We start from the raw sequence: 26538 nt of genomic DNA, 5'->3' as shown, positions 1-26538 counted from the left end.
ACTGCAGCCTCAACCTCCTCCCACCTCAGCCTCCCAAGTTGCTTGGACTACAGGTGCATATGCCGTCACACCTGGCTAATTTTTTGATGTTTTGTTGAGCCAGGGTCTCACTATGTGGCCCAGGCTGGTCTTGAACTCCTGAGCTCAAGTAATCCTCCCACCTCAGCCTCCCAAAGTGCTGGGATTATAGATGTGAGCCACCATGCCTGGCTAGTGAGCACTTAAATTATCAAGATCCTGAGTGATTACTCTGAGGCTTCTGAGCAGATGGGAAAGTATGACCAATGCCTAAACATAAGGCTGCCTTGGTAGGAGCCTAAAAATCCTGTGACTCTACAGAAATCAGTTGCTTGTCAAGTCTAATTATTTGTGTTCTCCACTAGTAATTCTGTGTTGTTTTAGAACTAGCTTTAAAATGAAGAAATACTTAATTTTATTGATCACTACCCATGTGCTGTGTTTCTGTGACTATTTATTGCTGTTTCTGTAAAAACAGCAGCAGCCACTTGTTACTGCAGAAACGGTTCCTTTGGAAATCAGCAGCACTTAATTTAATGCTGGCATTTTTGTTGCATGTCTCCCCAGAAATGCTTGACTTAATATTCTTACAATAGAAAAAAAAAAAAAAGCAATAAAAGCTTTTGAAGCCAGATGTCCCTTTAAAAAAACTGCTGATGGGGAAATATTTTCTCACATAGAGATTTCAGTTATGATCAAATGAAATAAGCTATATTTAAAGTTTTGGCTCTTTCGCTTACCTTAGTCAAATAAAGCTTGTGTATTTTAGAGATGAAATCAAAGGTCGTTCTTCTGACAGAGACAGATTCTGGGGATTGTCTTATATTAGGGAACCCATTTTAGCAGTGACTTCAGCTTTGGCAGGTGATAATGCTGTTCAAGTCATGTTCAGTAAATGGAAGAGTTCCAAAATCTGTCATTTCTGGGCTGAAGATACTATGCTTGCAATATTTATAAGACATTATTTACTAGCCAGCCTGGCCAGTAAAGTAACTTAGCGAAACCCTGTCTCTACTAAAAACATGACAGTTAGCCGGGTGTCGTGGGGCATGCCTGTAATCCCAGCTACCAGGGAGGCTGAGGCAGGAGAATTGCCTGAACCCAGCAGGCAGAGGTTGCAGTGAGCCAAGATCGTGCCACTGCACTCCAGCCTGGGTGACAGAGTGAGACTCCGTCTCAAAAAAAAAGAAGACATTGTTGACTGGTTTTCTGATCTGCACCAAATCTTGACTGTCAATTTGCTATTCTTCTTTTTTAAATGTCTGTGGTAAACACTTGTTCATCTCAAACATTCCTTTGTCAACAAAGGAATGTATGTGTTGGAGGGAGTCAACAACCAAGAATTGGAGTAATTTAAGTTGTTTTTTTCTCCTACATATTTCCCTTGGTAGAATCTATCCTTGTGTGAGAGCATTAACTCTCATCTGTTTCGTAGCAAACTATAACCTACATAATCTAAATGCATTTGAGCTAATCCTTCAACTTTGCCACCTTCAACGTAATTGCCAATAAGTTGTAAATGTAGCTGGCTTGAGCCAGGCGCAATGGTGCATGCCTGTAGTCCTTGCTTCTTGGGGGACTGAGGCAGGAGGATCACTTGAGCTCAGGAGTTCCAGTCCAGCCTGGGCAAGATAGTGAGACCCTGTCTCCTAAAATATATATGTTTTATGTATAAATACATATATGTATATATATACACACACACACAAAAAAAAAATATATATTTTATATATATAGTATTAAAAACTATATATATATAATTTAAGCCGTGTGTGTGTGTGTATATATATATATGAGGCTTAAATTTTACTTTGGTCATTTCCCCTGCTTACTTCTGCTCATTCTTCCTTTAGTGGCCAGTTCAAACATCACCTTCTCTGAGGCCTCACTTTCCTGTTCTCAATCATCCTCTGTGAGTAAACCCTCCCTATACTTTGTGTGTACATCTATTGTGCTCATCCTACTTTACTTTTTTTTCTTTAGACACAGGGTCTCACTCTGCTGCCCAGGCTGGAGTGCGGTGGTGTGAACATGACCCACTGCAGCCTTGACCTCCTGGGCTCAAGACATCCTCTTGCCTCAGCCTCCTGAGTAGCTGGGACTACAGTTCTGCCCCAACACGACTGGCTGATTTTTAAAAATGTTTTATAGAAATGGGATTTTGCTGTGTTGCCCAGACTGGTCTTGAACTCCTGGTCTCACGTGATCTTCCTGCCTGGGCCTCTCAAAGTAATGAGATTACAGGCCTGAGCCACAGCTCTTGGCCTCATCCAACTTTGTAGTCATGTCTTCATGTGTCATTCTCATTAGGTTGAATGAAGACAGGCACTATGCCTCACTCATCTGTGCCTGCCAGGCCCTGGCTCTGTGCCTGACATTATAGAAGGTTTATATAAATAGTTGTGAAGGAAAGAATGTCATGTGTTGAGCACTCTGATGGGACAAAGGATAGAGAAGGAGTCAGTCCCTACTCTCAAAGAGCATACAATACAGTGAGCCAGAAAAGACCTGGCCATAAATACAATGCAAGAATGTATGTGACAGGTGGCATTGCCAGTAAGACATTTGAGAAAGGCATCAATGAATGCTGGGAGAACCTTCCAAACAATAGACCTGCATCAGCAAAGGAAGAAAGCATGAGGTTTCTTTAAGTTGCCCAGGTAATGTTAGGTAGATGTCAAAAAGCAGTGGGAGATAAGGTTGAAAATCTGGCTGGGCCTGGGTGGTTGAAGGTCAGAACTTTTGAAAATTCTTCTTTAAGTGATAGAGATCCACTAACAGTTTCTTAAGCACAAAGAGTGATGTGGGAACGGTGGATTGTCATTGCTTTGAGGGTAAAATGTAAGCAGATTGTTGAGAAGAAAGTGGGCAAGAATCCTGACTAATCATCATGTCCCATTCTCTCAGCTACTGAATAGAGAGAAGGAGAAAGGGCACGATCTCGGCTCACAGCAACCTCTGCCTCCCAGGTTCAAGCGATTCTCCTGCCTCGGTCTCCTGAGTAGCTGGGATTACAGGCGTGCACCACCATGCCAGGCTAATTCTTTTGTATTTTTAGTAGAGACAGGGTTTTACCATGTTGGTCAGGCTTGTCTCAAACCCCTGACCTAGTGATCTGCCCCACCTTGGCCTCCCAAAGTCCCGGGATTACAGGCATGAGCCACCGCACACAGCCCACAGCAATCTTTTAAAAAGATAACTTTTCCAGGATGCAAGGAAGGACATTTGGATGAGAGGCAGGAGGCAAGGAGAGCAGTTGGGAGGCTAGGTGTTATAAAGGCCTGAAGAAATGCTGTGGAGGTCCAAGGAAAGGGATATGCAGAGGAAAGGGTTACTGTGAGAACTCCATCAACAGTTCATTAACTGAAAGGAGCCTGGTTTGGTTAGGGGGAGGGGACAGAGGCAAGATGACAAGTTGTGTTTCAGATATAATATATATAAGGTGCTAGAAACACATCCAGGAGGATATTTCCAGTAGATCATTGATATTGTGTGAAAAGAACATGAGGGAGAGACAGAGACAGAGGGAAATTTGTTAGCTCTTCACAAAAAGGGATGGATGGCAAAAGCCACATGACTTCACTCATCCCATGAAGATAGGTGGGATCCTTGCTGTACAACTGCAGGACCAAACCTTAGGAAAAGCCTTCATTTAAGAGCAGAAGGAACACAGCCAGCAAAACGGTCAAAGGTGATAAATGTCACGTTATATGAACTTTAACACAATAAAAAACACTGAGGGAGAAAAAGGCACCATTAGCTACCACTCCCTTCCCCTCCATCCCCTGCCTCCTGGCCCTCAGTGCCCACCAGTCTACTTTCTGTCTCCATAAGTTTGCCCATTCTGGATGCTTTATATGGATGGAATCATGATTTCCTTTGAGGTCTTTTGCGTCTTTCACTTGGCGTAGTGTTTTTAAGGTTTGCCCATGTTGTGGCTGCCATCACTACTTAATTTCGTTGACAAATAATATTCCATTCTATGGATATGCCACATTTTGGTTTTCGTTTTTGGAGGGATGGGGTCTTGCTATGTTACCCAGGTTGGTCTCAAACTCCTGACTTTAAGTAATCCTCCCACCTCAGCCTCCCAAGTAGCAGACATTACATTTGTGAGCCACAGCACCCAGCTTTGATAGGCCACATTTTGTTTATTTATCTGTCAGTTGATGGACATTTGGGTTGCTTCCACCTTTTGGTATTATAAATAATGCTGCAACCAACATTCCTGCACAAAAAAAATAGATACTAAGAATCGTCATATGAAAAGGTTATCAATGAACATGAAGCCAAAATTTGTAGGAAAAGAAAAATTATAAAGGTGTATCAGGCAAATACTTAGTAAAAACATTATTTTTCTTTATTTCGTAATGTTTTTGTATTTGTCAGCTATTAAAATGATATATTATATCGTGCTTTCTTTTCTATTGCAAATTCGTGTTCATCATTGGACCTTAAAAAAAATGGCATTAGGAATCTAAGAGAAGCAGAAACATAAGGTCTAAGGAAGTCAAGCTGGGTGTAGTTTCTAGAGAGGTGGTGAGGAGGTACAGAGAGTTCAAGGGCAGTGGAGATGGAGCAAACACTTGTGCATCTCATGACTAAGAAATAAATCACCAGTGACTTTCAAGAGGGCACTTCCAGGTGAAAGATGAGGACAAAAGCACAAATCTAGGAGCATGCAAATCCAAATGCTTACAGGAAGGATACTCTGACAACCTGGTGACCACATGCCCCACCCAAAGGTAGTGCCAGCAGCTGTGCCCACATCATTGTTGCCATGTAGAAAAAGGTGGCCCAGACCAGTCAGCTGTGTGACTGTTATGGAAGAGACAGGAATTCTCGTTTTTAAGTGAAATTTTTCACTTTTAAAAACACTATGAAAGTCAAGTAAAACACCCCAATAGCCTCTATCTGGTATTTGAGCTGCCAGTTCTGCAATCCCTGCTCTAAGGGCTTGGCTTGAGGCATTGACAACAGGACAGCAATCTTTTGAAATGTAAGACACCACAAGGGTATCCAGTCTGATGGCTGTGTTAGGGTTGGGAGGAGACCAGAGTGCTAATAGGTGTCAAAAGGAAGATAGAAAATTCTACAGAGAGAGGTCCAAGGAGGGGGTGGAGGACGTGAGATCCTTAGCGAGAAGAGAGACCTTTTCCTTTGAGATGAGTGGGATGAAGAGAGTGAGCAACAGACATGTTAAGTGTTGAGGATGAGGGTCAAAGTGAATGAAGGAACATTGAAGACCCTGAAATTAGTGTCTCAATGAACTCTAAGTAGAAGTTAAGCTCTCTCAGGTCCTCGCTTCCAAGATGACAAAGAAAAGAAGAAACAGCCAGGTGTGGTGGCTCATGCCTGTAATCCCAGCACTTTGGGAGGCTGAGGTGGGCAGATCACAAGTCCAGGAGTTTGATACCAGCCTGGCCAACACGGCAAAACCTTGTCTGTACAAAAAAATACAAAAATAGCCAGGCATGGTGGTGCACGCCTATAGTCCCAGCTATGTGGGAGGCTGAGGCGAGAGGATCACTTGAGCCCAGGATATCAAGGCTGCAGTGAGCCAAGATCGTGCCACTATACTCCAGCCAGGGTGACAAAGCAAGACCCTGTCTAAAAAAAAAAAAGAAAAGAAAAAGAAAAGAAGAAATAATGGTTGTGCCAAAATGGACCAAGACCACATGCAGCCTATTCTCTATACAGCCACACCCAACGTGTACCCAAGGACAAGGCCATTAAGCTTGTCAGTAAAAACAAAGTAGAGGCCATAGCCATCAGAGCCATTTCTGAAGTGAGTGTCTTCCATATCTGTGCTTCCCAGCTGTATGGGAAACTGCACTGTGATATGAGCTGTGCCATTCATGGCAAAGTAGTCAGGAGTCATTCTTGTGAAGCCCAGAAGGATCCAATACTCCTCCCCAATTTAGACCCACAGGTGCTGCTCCTTGACCTCCGAGAAAGCCTGTAAGGCGTTTTCAGTCTTAAAAATGGAAAACTATCCTCTGGAAAAAAATAAAATGGCAATCATACTTTTTAAAAAAAGTGGGCATGAGATCATCTGCTGAGGATGAGAGAGACAAAGGCTGGACTTTAGGCTGTGGGAGGATGAGAAGTATCTGAAACCGTCCCCGGAGTCAGGATCTAACCAGCAGCAAATCAAACCAGTATAGCCCTGGTTGAGGTTGAAAGCACACAACCATAGGGATATTTCACTTCATCATCATTTCTTGAGTGTCTGCTTCATTCTGGGTACCGGACTAAACTCTAGAGATTTCCTGTCAAGTGAAGGAGAAAGATGAAGAAACAAGTAATTACCACAGGGCTGTATATGTCATAGAGGGGTTATAAACAGGACACTTGAGAAAACAGAGGAGGAACATCTTGGAAGGCTTTCTGAGGAGGAGACATTTAAGTTTTTATTTGAAAGATAAGTTGTAGTTGCTATGAAAACAATGCGGAAAGCCAGAAGAGACAATCTATACAAAGCACTAGAAGGAGCAAAGAGCACGGGGCATTCAGAGAATCTCGGCTAATTCCACAGATCTGAAACAGAGTGCCTTGGTAGATTGGGTGGGGGTGAAATTGAAGAGCTGACACGAAGAAACATAAATAGTTATGGAACTTGGATTTGCCCTTGTAGACAAGACAGAGCCATAGAAGAATTTCGGGCATACCAGTGACATCATCAGTTTGTTAGAAAGAACACACTGGCTTGACAAACAAGGAGGCCAATTTTGATATGCAGTTATGAACCCAGTCACAGCAGATATATCTTGATAGATCTAACTAAATCATGGCACTCTTAATCTCTTTTTCCACTAATTAACATAGGGTTGGGACATGCAACCCAGTTCTGGTCAATCGGGTATAAATGGATGTCTAAGGGAGCCTCTGGGAAAGAGTTCTTTCGTAAGAGAGAAATGCTTGAGAAGAAAGCATTTATTGTCCCTTCCTTCCTTCTCTTTCTGGATATTACTATATGAAGATGTAACGTTTGGAGCTGCAGGAATCATTTTGGGATCATGAGACAATCAACCTAAGAATGAAGGCCAGTAAGTTGAAGATAGCAGAACAGAAGAAAGAACCTGGATTCTTGGTGACACTTTTGGTCTCCAAAACTACTCTGAGATGGCCAGCTTTGAACTCACCAAGTCAATAATGAAAGCTTGTATGGTTTAAATCATGCTTAGTTGGCTTTTTTGTTAATTGCCACAATGCTTTACCTGTGGTCATCACAGTAGAAAAGTGAAGGAGCAAAAATCCTAACCTGCTACAAGGGTCACTCAGAGATAGCCTCATTTCCATACTCAGGAGACAGGATGCAGATTCTTGGTTAATCTTCTATGAATCTCATCAGTCTTTATCCTTCCCTTCCACATGTCTCAGCTCCATCAGATGAAGCTTTTTTATTCATCTACATTCTCTTCTTCGTTGCTTTCCTTGTTCTCTACCAGGCAGAATTCATTTTTCTCATTTAAAGTCTGACATGGTTTGGCTTTGCATCTGCATCCAAATTTCATCTTGAATTGTAATCCCCAGGTGTTGAGGGAGAGACCTGGTGGGAGGTGATTGGATCATGGGAGCAGATTTCCCCCATGCTGTTCTCATGGTAGCGAGTGAGTTCTCATGAGATCTGATGGTTTTATAAGGGACTATTTCCCCTTCACTCTCCCTCACTTCCCTCTTGCCACCTTGTGCCTGCTGCCCCTTCGCCTTCTGCCATGATTGTAAGTTTCCTGAGGTCTCCCAAAGCCATGCAGAACTCCGAGTTAATTAAACCTCTTTCCTTTATAAATTATCCAGTCTCAGGTATTTCTTCATAGCGGTATGATAACAGACTAATACAAAGTCCCAGGGTCTTAGTATTTATTATAATAAATTATAGTTCATTCTCAGGCCAGGGGCTCTGTTTTCTTTATCTTAGTGCTTATGGCAGAAAGACTGGCAAATATGAATAATAGGTGCTCAGAAAGTGTGTTTTAAATGGAATTTTGAGAAAGCGTCCCAAATAACATTAAGGAGAATCGTGGGCTTTTTCATGAGCTTCCCCAGATTTGCCTGACTGGCTTCCAAGCTGCTTGCAGAAGGTACAGCTCTGGTGGTGCGCACCTTCTCCTGTGGGATGACTGCCTCAGGCATGGCCTCCATTCCGCCCACATAGTGAGAGCTGTGGCAGAACTGGTTCTCAAGTCAGTCCAACCAGACTGTGGAGTCTTTGGCACCTCCTGCGACTTTCAGATGCAGAGATAGCACTGTGCCTCAGGATGTGGCTTCCCCAGTGGCTGCCTGGAGGGGTCTTTGGTTACACAGCCTGGGTGTGCTAGAGAATTATCACTCTGTAAGGTCTACTTGGACCAAGGAGAGATAGGAGGTGCAAAGGAGCCACACGTTAAATCATCTCCCTCACTCCTGGTGGACCACTCTGTGCACCATAATTCCATACAACCTGATCAAGCAACCCACTGTGTGATCTCATGAAGCTGTAGCCCGCTTCCTGATGCCCCACTTTGCACTTGCTTTCTCTCCATCCCTGATTGACTTCCTTTTTACTCACTCTTGCTGTCCTGGAATTGTACTTCCTTCCTTCTAATACAATATTAGGCCAGGTGTGGTGGTTCACACCAGCATTTTGGGAGGCCAAGACAGGAGGATCGCTTGAGGCCAGGAGTTCAAATCCAGCCTGATCAACACAGTGAGACCCTGTCTCTACAGAAAACAAACAAACAAACAAACAAACAAACAAGTAGTCGGGCATAGTGGTGTGTGCCTGTAGACCCAGATACCTGGGAAGCTAAGGCGGGAGGATCACTTGAGCCCAGGAGTTTGAGGCTACAGTAAGCCATGAACAAACATTCTGTTTGTTTAAGGAAACTATTATCCATGGGGGCATTTCTTAAAAATTCAATCTGTTCATTTAAAAAAGAATCTTAGAGGAGGTGAAGTGAGGTCTCAAGGGCAGCAAATTAACTCCTAGGATAAGCAAACGTTTAATTGTCCTTGATTTTAAAGATTATCAGTTTAAGCTTGATAATGATTCCTTTAAAGTGGCATTATTTCTCAACACATCAAGCCTGTGCTGACAAGTTTCAAAAGAGAGTTGGAAGAATAATTGGAAGATGCATAATTATTCTTTGCTTGATGTTTGGCTATCTTAATGTGATCTAATGTCAATAAAACTTACAGCTAATGATACGTGTATCTGAGTTATTTTCCTTTGACAGATGTGAAACACTATATTACTTTTAAGCATTAGTCTGTTTATCACAGATATCTTTTTGATGCAGTTAAATTTGTTTTATATTAAATACATGTAGGAGTTAAATATAATTAATAGAAATATTCTCAGGGGAAAAAATGAGGTTTGAATGTCAGTGGCAGCTTAATCAGCTTGGATTTGTAGATCCCTCTGCCTGTAGGGGTCTGAAATCATTAACCCAAATAAATAAAAAGCGTAATTTACAGTAGAGATATTAACCTACTTAATCTTATCTGACATAAGAAACAAAGTTTAAAAATGTTAGTGTATTGCTAAACCACCCAGAACAGAAACACATATGCAAACTGAAAAAGAAAAAAGAGTAACTATTGGGTCTGGAAAGGACTCACAGGGGAATTGTACAAGTTGAGAACCTACCAAGGTTAAAATGGAGTACCACAAACCTAACAAAGATGGCAATCTTGATAATTTAAATTTGAAATGATTTGATCATACTTTCTTGAGAACTCTCCCATATGAGATTGCCAAATAATAGCATTCATACTGAAATATGTACATCTTAAATGCAGCCAGCTCTCAATCATCCCACTAATTGATGAGAATACAGTAGGGCCAGGCAAGGCGGTTAACACCTGTAATCCCAGCACTTTTGGAGGCCAAAGCAGGAAGATCACTTGAAGCCAAGAGTTTGAGGCCAGCCTAGGCAGCATAGCGAGACCCTGTCTCTACACAAAAACTAAAAAATTAGCTGGGTCTCGTGGCACGAACCTGTAGTCCTAGCTACTTGGGAGGCTGAGGAGGGAGGATCACTTAAGCCCAGGAGTTTGAGGCTGCAGTGAGCTGTTATCATGCCACTGCATTCTGGCCTGGGTAACAGAGTGAGACCTTATCTCTAAAAAAGGTTACTAAATAAATATAAAAGAAATGAGTGTATAGTGGGCCCAAAATCAATCAGCAAATTTGTTAAATGCTAACTATGAGGATTAAAAAGGAAACTTTTGCCAAAAATCCACTGCCTGGGTTCCTCCAGCTGTGGTCCCTGATCAACCTGGAAATTGCCAACACCATTTACAACCTGCTTTATGATTGAGCTTGCCCACTCACCAGCCCCTCTGGAAAAGGAAAGATAATATGAAGTAGGGAGGGAGTGGTAAGGGGGTAGGATGGTTCTGGGAGCAGAATTTTAAGAAGGCAATGGCCACTGGGCACAGTGGCTCACGCCTGTAATCCCAGCACTTTGGGAGACCAAGGCGGGTGGATCACGAGCTCAAGTGATTGAGATCATCCTGGCCAATACAGTGAAACCCTGTCTCTACTAAAAATACAAAAATTAGCCAGGTGTGGTGGCGCATGCCTGTAGTCCCAGCTACTCGAGAGGCTGAGGCAGGAGAATCGCTTGAACCTGGGAGGCGGAGGGTGCAGTGAGCCGAGATGGCACCATTGTACTCCAGCCTGGCGACAGAGCAAGACTCCGTCTCAAAAAAAAGAAGGCAATGGCCAGTGACCCTAGTGTTGTTCTAAAACAAGAGCAATGAATGAAGAAAAGTCTTTAGTTACTTAGAAACAATCACGGTATTCTTCAAAAGAGTAGTTTCAGACATTCCAACTTCTGGCCATAATGAAGTAGCTGGAACTGGAATTCACCTTGAATAACTAGAAAAACAGACAAAATATATGAAACAGCTGTTTCCAGACTTTGGACAATAGGTAATATGGGACGGTGATCCCTGAAAGAAGGTGGCCTTGAAATCCCCTGGGCTTTCTGCCTGAAGACACATGTCTGGCAATGGAGAAGGGAAGGGGACCCATGTAAGACAACAATGGTCTGATTGAGTTAAGGAGCCCAAGATCAGAATTCAGGAGGGTTGAAGTAGCTGGAAATTGTAGGGCAGAGTTACAGAGTTTCTCTCTTAGAAAGAGAGTTCCGGAAATCTGCATGGTGTCATTTTGAGCCTTTGCTGAATATGGTGAAACTCCACTAAACGAAGAGAGATTGAGAACTGAAGAGCAGTTCCTGAGCTTACAAAGGGCTGGAAATCGCTCAAGGGCTGACCAGCCAGAGGGGAGTGTCCTCACTGATCACTGGGAACATTCAGTGGAAGCACTAGAAGCGCCATGCCTTGGAAAAGTCACTAAACTGTTCCTAGCATAAAAGCTACTTTAGGTCTGCCCTAACAAAGCTTAAAAACAAACCCCAAAAGGGCCAAACTAAACCAAGTACCTTTCTGCCTGCCACTACAAAACTCAACAGTCTTTGAAGGAAGAGAGTAAGATCTAGGCACTCGATAATGTAAAATTTACAACGTTCAGCATCCAATAAAAAATGACTAAACATGGCAAGAAGCAGAAATATGCGACCCATAATCAGAAAACTAATCACTCAGAGGAAACAGACCCAGAAATGACAGAGATAGAATTAGCAGAGAATGTTAAAACACCTATTATAACTATTTTTGACTACTTAAATGAAAACATGAACAAAGTGAGGAAAGAAATTGAAGACATTAAAAAGAGAGAGAGAGAAGTTTCAGGAGAATACCACCATACTGAAAAAAGAAAGGAGCGAAGACAACAAAATTAAGTTAAGAGGACAAAGACCATTTTTATTCAAGAAGTACAGCTGGAAAGACAGACAGTGGTAGCAAGGCAAAGGCTAGGCTGTTGTTTGGTTTTCCTAGAAAAAAAAGAGAGAGGCTAAAAAGGAAAGCAAAAGAAGAAGCAGTTGAGAACGAATGCTTTAATTGTCAGAGGAAATTATGTGAGGGTAATGGTTCTCGGAAGCTTTAAGAAAGAAAACTTATCTCTAAAGAGAAGGGGAATGATTTTATCCTGAGATAATGGAAAGAGGTAAACATAAAATAGAGACAGAAAGTTCAAGGGAATTAAACAAGGCCAGGGTAACTAAGGGAGTCTCAGTAAACAGGAAGCAAAATCCTTCACTAAGAGATGGTAGCACTGGGGAGAGCAATGTGTGAAAAAAAGCAAAATGAGAAGAGGGAGCCTGAACCAGAGACTGTGGGAAACAAACCTCAGAGAAAATATGAGATGAATGATGAAATCCCAGCACTTTGGGAGGCCAAGGTGGGCCGATAGCTTGAGCCCAGGAATTCAAGCCCAGCCTGAGTAACGTAGTGAGACCCCCATCTCTACTAAAAATAAAAAAATAAAAATTAGCCGGGCATGGTGGCGCATCCCTGTCTTCCCAGCTACTTGAGAGGCTGAGGTGAGAGGATCATTTGAGCCTGGGAGTTGGAGGCTGCAGTGAGCTGTGATTGTGCCACTGCTCTCCAGGCTGGGGGCAGAGTGAGACCCTGTCTCAAAAATGAAAATGAAAATTTAAAAAGAGATGAATAAAAGGATTGCAAAGATGTCGCTCAAAATAGCCCCATTTTTCCAATTGGAAACCAGAATTAATAGAAGGAAATAAGTAAATGGAAAGGAAAAGTGAATTGAGTTTAAATGTTAAAAAGAAAATCGTTGTCTTTTTTATTTTAGTGTACTAAATCCTAGTGAACTTTCTGGAAGAATAATGATACTGAAGGAGGAGCATTGTGAAGAAACAGTAAACTGGGAAAGCAGGAAAGTAAGTGGGAAAAACTTTGGACCCACCAGACAGGAATAGAATGGTTGTAATCTTTAGTCTACTAAAATTTTGTTTTTCTAAAATTACGTTTATGAACTTGGATAATAAAGCTGTATATAACTGACAATTGGTTGTAATAAAAATGACAAAGTCAGTTACATTTCTGTGTTGTGAGTAAGGTAAATCGGGTCAGGACCCAGAAGATCTAATGTTGTGTGTGACCTCTGGCTTGGCCATCTTTAAGGGCTAATCATTCTGTCTCTCTGAGTTTGTTTCTACATGCATAAAATGGGCAAAATGCTAGTTATGGCTACTCCATATGAATTTTCACAAATCAAATGAGAGTGTAAATGAAAACACTTTGCATGCTGCTAAATGTTATGAAAGAAGATATGTCTAGACCTTTTTTGGGCTATCTATCCAGCTTACAGTGACTCTTCTTTCTCTGGCTGTTGGCTTTCCAGCCACTGGGATGCCTCTACCTCCCCATAGGATTTACTCTATCACTCCACCCACCTACCCACAATTAACTAGACCAGGATTAAACATCTGATCCTAGAGGAGACCATCAGTTTCTCCCTCCTGAGAATTTAGAATTGGGGCCAAGACTATTCAATTTAGACTGATAGCTTGAACAGAAATGTAAACTTTGGAGCAATGCGTTGGTCATCTGCTGCTGGCCAAGGGCATGGAGACACAGAGAAGGCCAGCTGCAGAAAGAATGAAGCCGACAGGCCCGGGGAGGCTCCCAGAAGAGGAAGAGAGGGGACAGAGATGTCTGACAGCCGTGCACGACCCGGTCTTCCTCCTGAGGCCTGATGGCTTTACTGACCTGAGAGTCTGTAAACCACTCTTGTGTCCTGTGAATAGAATCTGTCTTATTTTAATAATCTGGCTCACATGTTTTTCTGTAATTTTCAATGGAAGATTTGAACCAAGGCAGTGTAATGGGTTGAAGAGTGTCCCTCCAGACTCATGTCTCCCAGAACCTCAGAGTGTGACTTTATTTGGAAATAGAGTCTTTGCAGATATAATTAGTTACATTAAAATGAGGTAAGACTGGATTAGAGTGAGCTTGAATCCAATGACTAGTATCCTTATAAGAATAAAAGAAGACACACAGAAATACACATGGAGAAGAAGCCCATATGAAGACACAGGATGCAGAAATTGTCGTTCCGCTGCCACAGGCTGGAAAATGCCTGGGGCCACCAGACGTTTGAAGAAGCAAAGAAGGATTCTCCCCTACAGACTTCAGAGGGAGCACAGCCTGCTGATAACCTGATTGTAGACCTCCAACTCCATAACTGTGAGAGGATACATTTCTGTTATTTTAGGCCACCCAGTTTATGGTACTTAGTCACAGCAGCCCCAGGGAAGTCAAAGAAGCACTAGAACAAGAGGGTTAACCTCAGAATTGCTCTTTTCAAACTAGACTCTACAGTGAGGAGAACACCTTGTCTGTAAGTGCCTGCTAGGCCCACAGCCCACCTCTGAGAAACAGGCCGCTAGTGGCTTACTCTCTGTTGCCGTATTTCTTGCCATATAAAATCAACCCTACTGTTCTAGGCACATTTGCTGGGAGCCAAAGTTCCCCTGGGACTGAGCTAGTCAGAAGGAGACCAAAAAGGACTTCGGATGTCCAACTGACTAATAGGGACACTCAACCAGGAAATAGAAATACTAGATAAACAAAGTGTAGGTATCCCAGTCCATGCTGAGCCTTTATTCCATTTCTCCTTGAGCCTGTAGACATCGCTGCGAAGCTCTGAGACCAAGAACGGCTGCCCAGCTAAGGAGGCAAAGACATCTCAGGCTGCCCCATGAATCCTGGCAATAAACACCCATTACTGGGATGATCTGGGTATGCTCCCTGTTTCAACCCGCTTTAGTCAACGCTGGCTACCACAGCAAAATACCATAGACCGGGTGGCTTAAACAACAGAAACGTCTGACATTTCTGGAGGCTGGGAAGTCCAAGATTAGGTGCCCATCGATTCCTGTTGAGCAGTCCCTTCCCAGCTTGAGGAGGGCCACCTTCTCAGTGTGTCCTCACATGGCTTTTCCTCAGTGCAGGGTGAGAAAGAAAGAGAGAGAGAGAGAGAGAGAGAGAGAGAGAGAGAGAGAGATTGCTTGCGCTCTTCCCCTTCTTATAAGGTTGCCAGTTTTATTAGATTAGGATCTTGCCCTTATGACTCTGTTTAACCTTATTTACCTCCCAAAAGCCTTATCTCCAAATACAATTACACTGGGGGTTAGGGCTTCAACATGTGAATTTGGGGTGGGGGATATAATTCTGTTTACAGCAAATCTTAAAGGACCTAACTAATGTAGGCTAGGCCAAATGTACTCATGTTTGTATATAACAGCCACACAGGCTCAATATGTGTTTTTGAGGAGTGGAGAGGAAGCCCAGAAAACATGCCCTAAGCTTTGCTGCCATTTTCTCCTCCTCTACCCCTGGTGGTATCAGAGGAAACCCCCAGTCCTCTGAGAACATTTGCTGGGGAGCTTGTTTCTTGGGATTGGCCCTGCCCCAAAAAAGGCAGAATGTATTCCGGGTGTATGTGCACAGGGTCAAATTTATTTTTTCCCTTTAACATCTTGTTAGAATCTTTTCACCAAACAGCTGGCTCATTTATAATTCTAAAGCAGGAGTCACACTGAAAGGCAATTTCAGATAATGTCACCTCACAAAGACACAAAATGCTTCTAATTACATAAACAAGGACGTGTGTGTATGTTTATACTTCTTATATACCAGGTGTTGTGCTAAGTGATTTATATATATATATAATCTATAAAAATTTCTATATATTATATATAGAAATATATTTCCACATATTGATATATATTTCTGTGTATTTATATTTCTATATATTTAGAAATATATATATGTAAGGCCGGCTGCCTCGCTGAAGAGCTAAATGGACACACTTATCTCTCTATGCTGACTCCCCACACACACTCCTATCAGGCCTCTCTGTGCTGGCTCCCCACACCTGCTCCTATCTGGTTTCTCCATGCAGGCTCCACATGCCCACTCCTGCATTCCTCACTCAACCCTTTCAAAATTTAAAAAGCCCGCGGAAGATTTGTCCAACGGCAGTTTAACATTAACCTCCCCAGCCAGTCAGCCTACCAATGAAACTGTCTGCTCTTTGTTTCCCTAACAATCAATCAAATCTCCTTACCAATGAAATTGTCTTCTCTTTGTTTCCCAATGACCAATCAACTACCTCCACTTCTTATAAAACCCCATGCCCTGAGAAGCCCATTGCGACTTCTCTGGCCCCTTCCTGGACCACAGAACCTCGCCCGGGAGCTGAATAAATTGGATTCTCATTTTTTCTCACTGGCCTCAGTTTCCTCATTTTAACTCGGCAATATACCTTACTGTATATATATATATATATATTCACTTTATCCTTACAACAACCTCATGAGGCAGTAGTGTTGTTCTCCTTTAACAAGTCAGACAACTGAGGCACAGTGAGGTTAAGAAATTTGTCCAAGATCATACAGTGATCACACAGTACTAACGCTAGGACGTGACACAATATGGCTTCTGAGTCTGTGCCTTTTTCTACTACCCTGTACCGCTAAGTTAATAAACCATTAGTCCCAGCTATGGAAACTGCTAGTGTAGTGGTTGGGGCAAAGGTTGAGTAAGGGGTATACAGATGGGAAGATCAAAATGTAGGCAACTACAGTGCAAAATGTAAAAAGTTCTGTAATAGAGATTATGGGTAAAAAGCTATGGAATCAGAAAATTATCATGAGAAAGACATTCTTTTGCATGAAGCATTTCTTAGCCTATTAGTCTCTATAGATTTTGATGGTCATAGAATAACTGGCAGTCTCAGAAGTAAACATAAATTACCTTGGAATAAATCAGTATCGATTCAGGGCACCATGTGTTAACTTTAACTGACTCGGGACAGTGGGCAAGCTATTTGGTGGATGTGGAAAGAGATGCAAAGTCTTACTGTCACATTCTTACTGTCACAAAGTCTTACTGTCATAAGAAATGCAAAGTCTTAGTGTCCTGAGCGAAGGGCTGGTTGCTCTGAAGTTGTGTCCCCAGGGCAGAAAGGCAAGAGGATTGTGTTCCTTCCCATTGCTCTTGCTAATCAAGTGGCCCTGTGTGCTCCAACAAGAAGTTCTTCTTAGTTGGATGAATGGATGTGTAGAGAGGCAAGAGGCCAGGACTTATGGGCTCAAGAATGTGTAAGATTTATTGGAGCTGCTGGTTAGAACACTGCTGTTTTCGTGAACTGGACCAAAATGCTCTCACACGAAGCTTTCACCAATAAAATAAATAGCCTCAGGTGTCCATCAACCTAAGGGGACCTGCTGGTCGTTGATATAATTGCCAAACCACTCACTGGGAACTTGACAGATGAATCCTTTAGCTTTCAAACCAGGGTGAGACTTTTCATCGAAAAAAAAGACTAATGCTTTTTACAGAAAAATAGAAATCTTTCAGATATTCAACAAATATTTATTGAGTGCCTACTATGTAACAGACACTGTTCCTGGAGATTGCAATATATCAATGAGCAAAAGAAAGATTTATACCCTCATGGACCTTATACTCTAGTGTAAGGAGATAGGTGATTAATGACAGACCCACTAACTGGGTGAATAATGTACATTCTAGGAGGCTAGAAAGTGTTATGGAAAAAGAGAAAAGTAGAGCAGAATAAAGGGAATGAATGCATGGGGAACCCATTGCAGAATCATCAGGGCAGAACGCATTGAGGAGATGATTTCTGAGCAAAGACCTGACGGTGTTGAGAGGATTAGTCAAGTGGACATGGGGGGAAAGAGTATACCAAACAAAGGAAACAGAAAGGCAGGACTATGCCTGGTATTTTAAGGCTACTAAGGTGGCTGGAGCACAGGGAGGGAGGGGAGACCAGAAAGATGGAAGAAATAAGAAGGAGCTAATTCTTTGTGGGCTTGCAGGCCATTGTAGGGACTTCTACGTTTACATTGTAGGACCTTTACTCTTAATGAGGTGTGACTGTATTAACGGGTTTTGAGCAGAGGAGTGACATGTTTTCTCTTATGTCATAACCAGATCACTCTGACTCCTGTGTTGTGAGTTGACTTTATGACAGCAAGAGTGGAAACAGGACAACCAGATAGGATGAAATTGCAACAATCAAGAAAAGAGATGATGCTGGCTTGGACTAGGTTACCAATAGCAGAAGTGGTGAGAAGTGGTTAGATTTTGAGGATAGAAGTAGGTAGAGTTGCTATGGATTGGATGTAGTGTGTGAGAAAAACAATTTAAAAAGATGATTCCGATGACTATGAACACCACGATGGAGAAGGCTGGGGTGGGGCAGGTTGTTGGATATACGAGTCTGGAAGTCAGGGAAAAAGTCTGGATGGAGAGATAAACGTGAGAGTTGTTGGTATACAGATGATATTTAAAGCTAAAGGCTGGACAAGACGGCCAGGGAAGTGAGTGTGGATAGAGAAGGACTTAGACCAAGTACTGAGCATCGGAGCACTCCAACATGAAGGGGTTGGGAGAAGAGGAATCAGCAGAGGAGACTAAGATGGAGTGATCAGTGAGGCAGGAAGAAAACCTATATGCTAAATTCTGGAAACCAAGTAAAGAAACTCTGCCAAGGAGGAGGTAGAAATTGATTGTGTCAAATGCTGCTGAGAAGTAAAAAAAGCTGAGGGCTGAGGATTGACCACTGAATTTAGCAACATGGAGATCATTGGTGATTTTGCCAACAAAAGCTTTGTTGGAGTGATGGGGGAAAATCCAGACTGAAATAGATTTACAAGTGAATGGGTGCATTTGATTATATGTATATCATACTTCAACTAAGTTGATTTAAAAACACTAAAAGAGGGGAGGGTTGACATAGAATAACCCAAACCTGGAAATAACACAAATGCCCATCAACATTGGAATGGATTTTAGAAGTCATGGCATATTCATTCCATGGAATATTATAGACTAAGCAGGAGTCAGCAAACTACAGCCTGAGAGTCAAATCCAACACTGGCACTGTTTTTATAAAGCTTTACTGGCACACAGTCATGACCATTTGTTTAAGTGTTGTCTTTGGGTGCTTTCATGGGCTACAGCAGCAAAGTTGAGTAGTTGTGATAGACGTTATGGCCTACAAAGCCTAAAATGTTTATTATCTAGTCTTTACAGGAAAAGTTTGCCAGTCCTGGTCCAGAGCAATCAGAATGAGTGAACCATCGCTATTTATAGCAACATCGATTAATTTCCCAAATATAATGTTGAGGGAACAAAGCCAGATACAAGAGTACACACTGTATGATTTCATGTGTATGAAGTTCAAAAGCAGGAAGATTCGTCTATATCAGGAAAACTCTTCTAGTACTGTAAGTGCTAGAAGTTAAAATAGTTACCGGGCACAGTGGCTCACGTCTGTAATCCCAGCACTTTGGGAGGCTGAGGCAGGCAGAGATCACGAGGTTAGGAGATCGAGACCATCCTGGCTAACACAGTGAAACTCCATCTCTACTAAAAATACAAAAAAATTAGCTGGGTGTGGTGGCATGCGCCTATAGTCCCAGCTACTCAGGAGGCTGAGAGGCAGGAGAATCGCTTGAACCCAGGAGGTGGAGGTTGCAGTGAGCCGAGATCACACCACTGCATTGCAGCCTGGGTGACAGATTGAGACTCCGTCTCAAAAACAAACAAACAAACAAAAATAGTGGTTACTCTGGGATGAGTGTCTGGGAGGGGTCAGGAGGTGAGCTTCTGGGGTGCCGATAGATTCTATTTCTTGATATGGGTGCTGGTTGCCAGGAGTGTTCAGTTTGTGAAGACTAACTGAGCACTTAGGATTATGTGCACATTTCTTAATGTCTAAAATAAGGTTTACTAAAAATTAAAAATAGTAAGAGAAGAACTGGGTTATAGCAATTCTTTCATGAAGTTTTGCTCTAGAGTGGAGGAAAAAAATGAAGAGTAGTTCACAGGAGAGGCAGGCCTTTTTTAAAAAAAACTATGAAAGTTTTTTTTTTTTTTAAAGCTAGGAAAAACAATAGCATGTTTATATGTGGATGGGAGGAGGAAATTGAAGGTTTAGAAGAGGAAAGGGAGAGTGCTGGAGCGATGTCCCTAAACAGGTGAGAGGGGATCCATTCTGGTGCACGAGCGGAGGGACTGACTTTGGACAGGGGTGCAGGGAGTTCATCTATGCTACCGGCACATTTCGGTTAAGCGAAGGCACCTAAAGCCTGGTGCCTACCTTTATGCATGGTAAAAAGCAATTCTGGGTTACCGAGTAACTCCTTTATGATCTTCCCAAAGCGGTTCCCTGTTTGCCACTTCATGAATGATAATTTCACTAATCGTGAACACTTTACAGGTGCATTCACAGAGATCTCATTCGATACTTGTCTTCTAATAACTGCAACATATTTTCTATCTCTTCAGTGAGATGGCACAGAGCAACTCAGAGTACCTAAAGTGATAGTCTACAGTTCCTGTAACTGAGCCGGGGCTGTGACCAAGTTCTCTGTATTAGTTTGCCAGGACTGACATAATAAAGTACCTTAAACGACCGAAATTTATTGTCTTACAGTTCTGGAAGGTAGAAGAAGTCTTGAGATCATGGTGCTGGCAGAATTGTGCTTTCTGAAGGCTGTGAGAGAGAATCTGTTCTGTTTCTCTCCTAGTATCAGCTGGTTTGCTGGCAATATTTGATGTTCCTTGGTTCATATACGCATCGCCCTAATCTCTCTTTTCATATTCACATGGTTCTCCCTGTGCCTGTGTCTGTTTGTGTCCAAGGTTCTCCTCTTTATAAAGACACTCGTCTTATTGAATTAAGGAACCACCCTATTCCAGTATGACTTCATCTTAACTAATCACATCTGCAAACTAATCACATGTATTTCCAAATAAAGTCACACTCTGCGGGACTGGGAGTTAAGACCTCAACCTGTGAATTGGGGTTGGGGGACAAAGGTCAACCCACAAAAGTCTCCTAATGCTACATTAAGTGTCAGGCTTGACAGTAGATTAGGCAAATGTAGACTAGGTAGAATTTGAGGGTCAATGGGATTGAAAGGGTCTTCCTGGTGCATCACTCTAATGCCTGGCAGTCCTATTGTTTGAACATGTTTTCTTTGATGTTACTCTGAGGTGACTCTTTTGATCTGCTTATAGAAGCAAAATCTTGAAAGCCAGGTACAGTTGCATGTGCCTGTAGTCCCTGTTATATGGGGGTACAAGAGGCTGTGGCAGGAGGATTGTTTATACTCAAGAGTTGAAGGCCAGCCTGGGAAACACAGCAAGCCCTTGTCTCTAAAAAAAAAAAATGTAAATAAATAATAAATACATTTCCAAAAAGAAAGCAGAGCTTAAAGAATAGGAGGAAGACAGGAAAGGCAAAGACTAAAGAGATTTGTGGGGAAAAGTATTCCTCTCAGGAAGCCTTTTACCCCATTTGGCCCAGAATCACATGCATTGAATTCTTGTTTGTCTTTTATAACATAAAAACAGCTTCCCTAGTCTTCACCCCTGAGATTCTGATTCTGCAGCCCTGGGGCCCAGGAACCTGCATTTTAGCATGCTTTCAGGTGATTTGGGTGTCACACTTTGACAAAGATTTCTCTAGGGAGCCAGTGGCCAGTGGCTCATAGTGTGGAGAAACCGAAGTAATGAGACACTGGGCTAAGGCAAGACTGGGCCTTGCCATCCAGACAGAACGGACAGAACCATAGAACCCATAAGGTCAGAGCTGCAAGGGCCTACAGTGACTGTCAAGATCACCTCCTCACTTTCCAGGTGAGAAAACAATCCAGAGATGGTGAAGCCAGGGCATTGTGAACACTGAAGAGCAGAAGGAGAAGCAAAAACAGGATTTAAATATAACAAGAAGATTACAACGGATCAAATGAAAAGAGAGAAGAGATGTGAAAAGCCATCTCTTAAGCCAATGTCTAGACCAGATAATGTCTCCTTTCTCCTTATCAGGTCACAGACATTGTCATGCTTCAAGGGTGGACCACTTCCATGCTTATGAGGCAAGCCCAAGTTCCGCAGCAAGTACTTGCTCACAAAGAAGCTGTTTATTTGCTGGGTTTCACTGCTTCTCAGGGCACTGCACTATCCTTAGCATGCCAAGATTAAATAAGAATCTGAAGAAAACATTTTTGGCGTGCAAAGATAAAATAAGAAACCAAGAGAAACACTTTGACTGCATGATGATCTTCAATTAACTATGATTCTTCCATAGACTTCCTGACAACACTCTGAGTATAAGCATCTGTATCTGCGCCGTTCTTTGCTGTGCCGTCATCTTCCTGACCCCATTTAGTGTGCAAAATAACCCTGTAACAGGTATGACCCTCAGTGGGCAGATATGTTAAAGGTGAAAATCTGATCATGCCCTTTCCCTGCTTATAATCATTCAGTGAATTCCTTACTGTTCATCTATTGGCTTGGGAAATATGTTCCAAGTTAACAATCTAAAAAGGAAAAAAAGGCAATTTGTACAATGATGTACATAGTAGCTTTATTCACAGCATTATAAACTTGGGGCCAGGTGCACTGGCTCATACATGTAATCTCAGCACTTTGGGAGGCCGAGGTAGGTAGATCACTTGAGGTTAAGTGTTCAAGATCAGCCTGGCCAACATGGTGAAACCCTGTCTCTACTAAAAATACAAAAATTAGTCGAGCATGGTGACACATGCCTGTATTCCCAGCTACACGGGAGGCTGAGGCAGGAGAATTGCTTGAATCCAGGAGGCAGAGGTTACAGTGAGCCGAGATCATGCCACTGCACTCCAGCAACAGAATGAGACTCTGTCTCAATAAAATAAATTATTTTAAAAAATGGGAAACAACCCAAAACCCAATAATAGAGGGCAGGACTAAGCGAATCCTGCTATATCAATACACTGGAATACTGTGTACCTACTTTAAATAATAAGAATCTGCTCTTCACTGTGGCATGAGTGTGTATCTATGAGTGGTTTAATTGTGAAATCAACCTAATCAACTGGCTAATGAACAACCTGATTTCAACTCTGTGAAAATAGACACACTGACAAAAACTAGATGATACCAATAAGGGGCAAAGTACTTGATATTGTATGTGAATCACATCTTCTGTTTAAATGTGACAAAACATTTAAATGGAGAAGACAATGCCTTTGTTATTTTCTTCTGGGGGCTCTCCCATAGGATTTTATATTGAGATTAAAACCATAAGACAACAAGAGTGGGGACATGGTGGCAGTTTTGTTTTGTTTTGTTTTGTTTTGTTTTGTTTTGTTTTGTTTTGCGACAGAGTCTCACTCTCTCTCTCAGGCTGCAGTGGCACGATCTTGGCTCACTGCAACCTCCGCCTTTCAGGTTCAAGTGATTTTCCTGCCTCAGTGTCCTGAGTAGCTGGGACTACAGGTGTGCGCCATCATGCCCGGCTAATTTTTGTATTTTTAGTAGAGATGAGGTTTCACCATATTTGTCAGACTGGTCTTGAACTCCTGACCTTACAATCCGCCCACCTTGGCCTCCCAAAGTGCTGGGATTACAGGTGTGAGCCACCGCGCCCAGCCATGGTGGCAGTTTTATGTGCAAATGTCAGTGTTTGGGTCAAGTCTGAATGGGGGCATGGCGGGCAGACTACAGCTGACGTGGTGGACCCATTTCTCACACGCATGCTTGGCCTGAAGGCACCTCAGCTCCTGCTGCCACAGCAGTTCAAGGCCAGTAAGAAGTCACAGAGCAGGAAAAGAACTGCCCTATTAACTGCAAGAGAAAAACTGGTCAGACTTGATCAAGCAGAACATGAGCGGTCATGTCAAGCTGACCTTATGCACGGTTTCAAAGAGGCTCCAGGAACAGTTCACCCAGTTCTTCTCTCTTTATTGGTATTTTTTGTGGTTCAAGTCATAAAAGCAGGATGCTGAAGGTTTACTATTAATGCACACAAATGACTGAAGTACCTGAACTGCAGTATCTATTCAAGTGTGTTTATTAGGTCTCTTCCAGTTCTCTTTCAAGATTCTTTCCCCCCACTACATACACCTAAATCTGAGTGTTAAGCTCTTGCCCCTTTCTGTGAACAATGTTATCATGAATCCAGTCCTCTGTAGGTTTACTGTTTCACTGTGTGCAGTGGCGGAATAAGTTGAATGGTCAGGAAAGATGTTGCCCTTCCAGATTCTGTGGGTTTTTTGCCTTTGTAAAATGGAACCTCAACTTGGCTTATGGTGGCTTGATTAAAAAACAAAACAAAACTGGCTCATGCATCCCAAACTTCCCAAACTCCATGGGCCTGATTTGTATGAGAAAATCAGTTTAATCATTTATAATAAGAAATGTAGCAGCCAAGAGCCAAGATATTTGTGTTGGCCAGTGTGTGAGTTCCCTTCCCATGAAGAAAGCCCAAAGATGAGAAGGTTGTTGCTGTGTGAGCTTAAGTTATTGGTATAAGGAAGGGGTCTAAGAGATACTTACTTACAAATTGCTCTGCCTAAAATTCCCTAATTCCCTTCCAATATCTACTCCTCTAAAGGCCTGGCCCCCAGCCACTTAGTCTGCAAAACTCTTACTCCTGAGCTCTTGGGAAAAATTAATCATTCATCCTGCCAGGCTACCATAACTTTTGTACCTCCATTATAGCACCTATCACTTTGCATTACAGTAGTTCCTGATGTACTTGTCTACCCTGTTAGATCAGTAATTAGGGCAGAGATTCTCATCCACTTTTGTTTCTCTAATACCTATCACATAATAGGTGCTTAGGACAAGATTGCTAAATGAATGACTGACTGACTGAACGAATGAATGAATTGAATGAATGAAATTATATCTCCATCTACCCTAAAGGCCTTTTCCTTCCTTTCTTCCTTTTCTTTCTTTTTCTTTCTTTCTTTTTTTTTTTTTGAGACAGAGTCTCATTCCTGTTACCCAAGCTGAGTGCAATGGCACAATCACAGCTCACTGCAGCCTCAACCTCCTAAGTCTCAGGTGATCCTCCCACCTCAGCCTCATGAGTAGCTGAGACTACAGGCACGTGACACCATGCCTGGTTAATTTTTGTATTTTTAGTAGAGACATAGATTTGCCTTTTTGTCCAGCTGGTCTAGAACTCGTGGGCTCAAGCAATTCATGTACCTCGGCCTCCCAAAGTGCTGGGATTACAGGCATGAGCCACCATGCCCAGCCCCTAAAGGCCTTTTATAAATCAGGTTTTATTAAATGGATGTAGATAGATATTAAGAGTAATTGGTGGGAAGTCAGGGGGAGAGAAAGAGAATCCTGTCCCCTACTGGTGACAGACCTGCCCAAACATTATACTATGGGGAACCCATAAAAGCCAGTTGTAGGCAAAACCCAGCGCTTCAGGTTTTCACCTAGAATCATCTACTTGTCTGCTTCATCTCTATTATTCCCTAGCCTTATCTTAGGCCCTGTCTTACGTATGCCTTGAACTGCCTCCTTATTTTAGTGAACGATTTGATCTCCTCTTCAAGCATGTTGATTTGGGTTCTCCTAACTCACCTTTTCCCCATCTTCTCTACTGTCTTCTGCTAATCCTTAGTGTGCTCTAGAGCCCTAGTTTGTAAAGGACCAACAGCATCAGCCTCCTCTGTGAACTTATTAGAAATGTACAACTCACCATGTGCAGTGGCTCACGCCTGTAATCCCAGCACTTTGGGAGGCCAAGGCGGTGGATCACTTGAGGTCAGGAGTTTGAAGCGAGCCTGGCTGACATGGTGAAATGCTGTCTCCACTAAAAAATACAAAAATTAGTCAAGTATGGTGGCACATGCCTGTAGCCCCAGCTACGCGGGAGGCTGAGGCAGGAGAATCGCCTGAATCCAGGAGGCGGAGTTTACAGTGAGTTGAGATTGCCACTGCGCTCCAGCCTGAGTGACAGAGCAAGACTCTGTCTTTTAAAAAAAAAAAAAAGGAAAGAAATGAAATGTACAGCTAGCTAAGGGTAGGTCCCAAAACTACTGAGTCAGAATCTGCTTTCTCACAAGACCCCTAAGTGTTCTGTTGGCACAGTAAAGTGGAAGAAGCTCTGCTTTATCTTTAATGATGACCAGTACTCATTGTTCATGATTTTCTTCTCAACCTTGTCTCCTGTTGTTCTCAAGACATCAACATCCATTGTATTAATTATCTATGACTACATACCAGGTTACTTCACCTTAGTAGCTTAAAACAACAAACATTTATTATCTCACAGTTTCTGTGAGTCAGGAATCTCGGGGTCTCTCACAAGGCTGCAGTAGAGTGTTGACTGAGGCAGCCGTCGTCTAAGGCTCTGCTGGGGAGGATCTGCTTCCAAGCTCACTCATGTGGCTGTTGGCAGGCTCAGGTCCTCATGGGTTGTTGGACTGAGGGCTCGGTTCCACCCTGGCTGTTGGCCAGAGGCCTGCCTTAGCTCCTTGCCCGGCTGGTCTCTCCGCTGGGCAGCTCACAACATGGCAGGTGGTGTCATTAGAGCAAACAAAAGCAAAAACAAAAGAAAGCAAACAAGGTGAAAGCCACAGTATTTTTATTTTTATTTCGAGACAGAGTCTTACTGTGTTGCCCAGGCTGGAGTACAGGGGCGCAATCTCGGCTCACTGCAACCTCTGCCTCCTGGGTTCTAGTGATTCTTCTACCTCAGGCTCCCGAGTAGCCGAGACTACAGGCACGCACCATCGCACCTGGCTAATTTTTGTATTTTTAGTAGAGACA

The 26538-nt window shown here is 42.6% G+C and overlaps 1 protein-coding gene across 2 annotated transcripts in view; it reads left to right on the top strand.

The window, feature by feature from the left end:
- YEATS4 (YEATS domain containing 4) overlaps window positions 1–26538 on the top strand; it is a 142950-nt gene that overhangs the window by 93873 nt on the left and 22539 nt on the right. The window contains exon 8 of one of the 2 annotated variants that reach the window (XR_002477653.2): window positions 12728–13422. The exons of the other annotated variant lie outside the window; for it this stretch is intronic. The gene's annotated coding sequence lies outside the window, so the exon portion shown is untranslated. Of the gene's footprint in view, window positions 1–12727; window positions 13423–26538 lie in introns of those variants that run through there. 2 annotated transcript variants of the gene reach the window in all.

Source organism: Aotus nancymaae, unplaced genomic scaffold (assembly GCF_030222135.1).
Source record: "Aotus nancymaae isolate 86718 unplaced genomic scaffold, 86718_ANA_hifiasm-v0.15.2.pri h1tg000016l, whole genome shotgun sequence".
NCBI classification, from domain to species: domain Eukaryota; kingdom Metazoa; phylum Chordata; class Mammalia; order Primates; family Aotidae; genus Aotus; species Aotus nancymaae.
The sequence above is the reverse complement of the archived record's forward strand: the minus strand, read 5'-3'. Positions and strand labels throughout refer to the sequence as shown.